The following is a 6,294-nucleotide window of genomic DNA, read 5'->3' on the forward strand; positions in this document are numbered from 1 at the left end:
GTTGACGGGACCCCCGGTGGGTCGGGTTCCCGGAGCCACGAACGGGTCCCCGCAGAGCGTGCAGGGAATCAGCGCGTACCAGCAAAGGTATGTGTGCAGGAAGAGAAGCGCTCCAGACCTGTAGCGGTCCTGAAGTGAGTTTTACCACACGTCTTCAGGTCCAGTCGGGCTTCTTTAACTCAGTGGACGCGCTCTGCTTTCTGTTTTAATATCATGACGTGAATTCATCGGTCGAGTTTAAAATCAAAGTTTTAAAATCATCCATGAGCTCAGACTGCAGGTGCGTCGTTCTGCGCCGCGCGTGGAACCCGGAGAGGCTTCTAAAAAAAAAAAAACTAGAAGACGGGAAAAATACGAATCTGGTGATTTTGACGAGACGATGAAAATCAAAATCCACAGTTTGGGTTTCAGAGTGTTTGTGTGAACAGAAATAAGAGTTCAGGTAATTCCGTCTGAAAACAGCAGTGGGGAGGAGGTTGTGCTTCTTCAGTGGAAACATGGAGGGAATGAGTCTGAAGAGTTATTTCACAGAAACACGGGGAAGGTTCTCCAGCTGACGAGGAGGACCCGGTTCCTCCAGACACGGTTCCTCGGTTCTTCTCTCATTTCTGCTCCCCGTCCGGCCGCTCGGTACGGTCCTCTGTTCTAATCATCTGGAGCCGTGGGGGGGCCGTACACACACACACACACACACACACACACACACACACACACACACACTTACCGTATTTATTTGTAAACTGTGGGTATTATGGAGTGTGTGTGTGTGTGTGTGTGTGTGTGTGTGTGTGTGTGTGTGTATAAAGTCTGAAAGCTGTGGGGAGCAAATGCGACATAAATCACAGCCGGGCCTCTCAGAGAGCGTCCCGGTCCTCTGGAGCAACGAGAATAAAGAATAAGGGCCGTATTGTTATTTAAAGCAGGGCTTCTGGGCACACATTAGACCCCCACATAAGAGGGGGGGGGGGGTAGTGGACCTTATGTTTGTCTCCATACGTGGTCGGTGAGGATTAGAGTCGTGGTTCGACGCGTCGTCTGCTCATGAAGCCTGATGGAATTTAACTGTGTCGTCATGTGGCAGCTGGGAGGGACCCGTCACGAGTCCACGAGGGCCCCTCCGAGGGCCCCCAGACCCCGTGTTAGACTACGCCGCGGGCCTTGATGTGAACTTGACCGAGGCGGGTTTGGTTGTTTAAATGAAGCGCTCCCCCCGTCTCTCTCTCTCTGTACCTAACAAACAGCTGGGAGCTAATATGTTTATACATTACGCTCCATTATCCACGTCGCCTCCGTCGCTCCGCTCTCGGTAAGCAGAGCCGAGACGGAACCAGACGAGAGCGCCGCGCCGCCTCGCCTCTCGGAGACGCAGAGGTCTTCTGCCGTTATTTGTTTTCTTCTTTTAACCCCGAAATTCACCCTGAGGAGCTGCTGAGAGAGAGCTCAGGGCTCACTGCCGGGTCAAACGGAGAGACGGACCGAGCCGGGTTCTCCACACACGGACCGAGACAAATCCGCAACCGGAGGTCCAACCAAATGCACCTTAGAATATATTAAACTCTCCTTTTTATTTTAAAGAGGCTGCAGAACGAGCTGGACGCTCAGGGCCGCTCGGCTCGTGACGCCCTGCAGACCCGGAGGTCACGGTCCTCTCCCCCCCTCTCCCCCCTCCCCCCCCCTCCCCCGGTCTTTATTTTCCGTGTTTGTGCGGAGAATACCCAGCATGCCTTTGACCTTGACAGGTCATTGGTAGAGAGGCTGCAGCCGGAGGTTCATCACACAGCTCACCGGCTAGCTTCCAATGAACTGTACACCCAAAGAAAGGGGGGAGGAGAGGAAGGAGGAGAGGAAGGAGGAGAGGAGGTGTTTAAATGAATGTGGAGGGAGAGAAGAGGGAGAAAGAGGCGGTGGTGAGTTTCTGTTGGAGGATGACGAGCAAACGTCTCAGTGTGGACGGGAATGTGTTTTTAGCGGCTCAATATAAAAAGTGAGCGTTTAGGTTTCATACAGATGTGCTCATATTCATATTCATATTCAGGCTCAAGCATCCGGCCACGCAAACATCTTCAAATATGAAGAGCAATGCAGCAGCAGCACATAAAGTTTGTGATATTTCAGTAATTTGAAGTGAGACGTTTGCTGTGATGTGTTTATTATGACACTGGAGGGGGGGGGGGTCTGATTTACAGGGCAACCATCCAAATAAATCACCCATCAACCCCCGCGCACGCTGGCTGCTGTTTTTTGTTTTCGTTATTTATTTATTTTAGATGGTTGAAAATATGTGATAATAATCTCGCGGTGCAACCTGTAATACAGGGAGAATGAAATAAAAAATAAACACACACACACACACACACACACACACACACACACACACACACACACACACACACACACACACACACACACTGCAACTGAGTGGCGTTGTTGCGCCGGGCTGCTGGAAACACCGGAGACGTGTTCTGTCCCTTCCTCCCCTCCTGTCAGCAGCCAAAGGAGGACAAACATGCTCCGACACACCGCGGACCCTCTGCCCGCCCAGTGACGCTCCGCCGCGGGGATTTGAACGGGGATGTAGGCGCTGCAGCGGCGGCGAGAATGTGAAGATTTGACGCGCCTGTTTGGCTGTTTTTTTTTTTTTTTTTTTTCTTGTGTGTGTTGCCTCTCCTCCGGAGCGCATGAAGGAAAAAATTCTTCTGTAGTGCCAAAAAACCCGAAGCTGCGCGTGTGTGTGTGGAGAGAGAGAGAGAGAGAGAGAGAGAGAGAGACGGAGAAGCAGCGAGGGAGGGGAGAGACAGCGGGATCGGAGCGGCGTCCCCCCCGGGTTCCCCCTCACTCCACTCGGCATGCCTCTGCTGCTGCAGCCCGGTCCTCGCCTCCACCGCCCGTTGTTTCCACGCTCCTGAGCGGCGGCGGCGGCAGCGGCAGGCGGAGGAGAGACAAGCACGAGACACACGCACGCTCACATACACACACTCGGTCACACGCACACGGACATGGCTTTGTCTTAACACACCGACCATGACGCATTGCTGTCAGGGTGCAGCGCACCGCCGCGGCTCCGCGTCCGAATAGAACCGGAGGAGAGAGCGAGAGAGAGAGAGAGAGAGAGAGAAGAGAAAGTAAGAAATCAAATAATTGTTGCAGGAAGATGGCGCCCACCAAACCGAGCATCCAGCAGGACCCGACGCGGAGAGAACGGTAACGGGGCTTTTGGATTTTCTCCTCCTCCTCTTCCTCTTCCTCACTGCATGTTTACAGCTGCAGCGCCGCGGGTCTGAGCGGACCGGCAGCCCGGCGGGTTACCGGCTGTTTCCGCGTCGCTTTGCGTTTTATTGTGAGCCTGAAGGTGTCAGGAGGAACGCAGGTACCCTTTCCAGAGGAGAGTCGAGGCGTGTGCGCGCACACGCCCGTGTGTGTGTGTGTGTGTGTGTGTGTGTGTGTGTGTGTGTGTGTGTGTGGCTGGGTAACAGGTCGGTCGGCTGACACTGAGCACTGGCTTTGCTTTTTCACCTCGTGCTGTCTCGCCTCCCTCCTGCCCGTGCATGCGTGTTAGGTATGTGTGCTCTGACGTGCCCGTGCGCGCGTGCAGGATTTGGGAGTCATGCAGTGTGTTGACGCTGCAAGCAAGCAAGGTGTGTGTGTGTGTGTGTGTGTGTGTTTGTGTGTGTGTTTGTGTGTGTGTTTGTGTGTGTTTGTGTGTGTTTGTGTTTGAGTGTTTGAGAGAGCATCGAGGACAACATGTGCACCCATCGATGACAAACGTGTGTGTGTGTGTGTGTGTGTGTGTGTGTGTGTGTGTGTGTGTGTGTGATGAATTAACAGGACGTTTTAATGTGAAGGGGTGCTTGTGGTTCTACCTGCTCGGGTCAGGACGTGACCTTAAAGCCGGTTCCCCGTCCAGGTGGAGATAAGAACTCTTCTTATCATCAGCTGGTTCAGGTCTGAGGTTCTGGTTCTGATCCTTTCTGCTGGTCTCAGCTCTCTGGAGAGGGACGTCTCTGGTTTTGTCCTCTTCAGTCTCTGTGTGGAAACATTTCACACTGACTTGAGTTGTGAACCTGCTGTTCATCGGGTCACAGTGGACCTCATGTCCTGGAGGACAGTAGAGTCACCTGTTGATCCAGAGACATTTTGATTCTATTCTTTCTACTTCTTTTACTGTCACCATGAGACGTTACTGTTCTCCTTTAAGAAGGTACCGTACATCCTCTATGTTCACCTTCTTCACCTGTTGATGTGGGGATGAAGCTCAGGTGGACTTCATTCTGTTCTGCTCTATTGTGGCGGACTGGTTCTGGAGAACAGGTTCTGGTTAAACCCAGAACTTTGCGTCTGTGTTGTAGTCGGTTTGTAATCGTCTCGGTGGAAAGAAGACGTGGTTCCGGCTGCTTTCTGCTTCTGTTTCATTCTATTTGACATGTTTCCTCCACATCGTGGACGCTCTGTTACATTCTAATAAACCAGTGGACACTCAGCGGGATCTCTTGTAAACGTGAGTTATGACGACTCGGCTGTCTTTATCGTGTTGTTGTGTGTTCCGTGTTGTTCATGAGGACGGAGGGCGGTGACCTCCTCTGTGACGCCTCTCGCATCTGCAGAGATCATTTAGTTCCGGCTCGCTTCCAGTCGGGACGTCCTCCTGATTCACAGCTGCTCCTACAGGAACGTAGAACATCTGTACGGACGGGAACGTTTGGTGAATAGTGTGGAAATGCAGCAGCTTGTTTTTCTGTTAATAAGCTGCTACGGTGTTTCTGCCGTCCTGTAATTATTTGGCAGGACTCAGGTGTGTGTGTGTGTGTGTGTGTGTGTGTGTGTGTGTGTGTGTGTGTGTGTGTGTGTGTGTGTGTTTGAGCCTGTAAACAGTGACACCAGTCCATCAGACAGCAGCTGTGATGGGGATGCTGTGACTTTTCACTCTGCAGCTCAGTTTTCTGACTCAAATCTGATGAAATCAAACCGTGCTGAGGTTTCATCTCCCTTCTGCATCTCAACCTCAGAGAGACACCGATCCTCTTACGCTTTTTATTAAAGTTGATCCTCATTTTTATTGTGTCGATTTCTGCTCGTTACATGAAAACTGTCTTTTCAAAATAAACTTCCGTCTTCACAGGAAACTACTTTGTTAGGTTGAGGCAGTGAAGCTACGTAGTTATATTTAACAGAAGATTGTTGTTTGGGTTCAAATACTTAAAGTACAGAAGTTCCGTGTGTGTGTGTGTGTGTGTGTGTGTGTGTGATTCAGCAGCTTTACACTTCAGGATTACGTGAATAACACACGGAAACATTTTGTGGGATATCTATGGATGAGACCAGCCTCATTCGACAGTTCTTCAGAAAAGCTGCTCCTCACTTTTCATGCATCTTCCTGCTGAAGTCCAGCAACACGTGTCACTTTCTGCTCGTTACATGAATACAGTCTTTTCAAAATAAACTTCCGTCTTCACAGGAAACCACTTAGTTAGGTTTAGACAACAAAACCACTTAGTTATGTTCAGGACCAGATGTTGTTTTGGGTTAAGATACCTACAGAAGAGCTGTTACTGAAGTACAAATAAACCCGCGTTGACTTGTTGTTTCTCACGGGGTGAAGGAAACACTCGACCCGTTGCAGTCTTTACTTCTTCATGACTACACGGATTACATACCAAATGATTTACAGCGCATTCACGTTTATAGGCATAGCTGTGAACGCTGTACAGAACAGCCTCTAAAAGGACGCGCTGCTATCTGACCCGTCGGTCCGAGCACGGAGCCTGAAACACAGACGCTTGGGTCCAGCTCACGTTCAGCTTCGCAACAGAGCGCGAGATAAAGAACGGCGTGAGAGCGCGGCGTCGTTTCCGTCTGACTCGAGGTTTCAGGTGAGAGCCCGAGCAGCAGATTAACAGCCGGCTGCTTTGCATAACGCTTGCTGTTAGAGAGCGGAGAGCAGGGCGGCGGGTCAGAGGTCCGGTGGATAGAGCCGACATTACACTTCACGGCTGTCCGGCCTTCAAGTCCGCCGATCCTCCCACAAAGAGGCTTTTTATCCTTTAATTTGTCCTGAGCCGAGGCGGCGGGGAGCTCCGACCTGACGGGGAGGAAGATGAATTCACGAGACGTATTATCTGATATTACCTCGGCCTCTCTGCTCACCTGCTGGAGGTGAACGTTTGTCAGCGACAGTCTGCTGCTTTCACAGCTCCTGTCTCTGAGCGGCTCCTGGAGGAGGCTGCTGCTGGATTCATGCCCCAACTGATTCTAGAGGATCGCTTCTTTCCACAGCGGCGTGGCACATGTGTGTAGTTT

Source organism: Cebidichthys violaceus, unplaced genomic scaffold, assembly GCF_023349555.1.
Source record: "Cebidichthys violaceus isolate CVI_PGR_0920_01 unplaced genomic scaffold, fCebVio1.0.p SCAF_185, whole genome shotgun sequence".
Classification (NCBI taxonomy): domain Eukaryota; kingdom Metazoa; phylum Chordata; class Actinopteri; order Perciformes; family Stichaeidae; genus Cebidichthys; species Cebidichthys violaceus.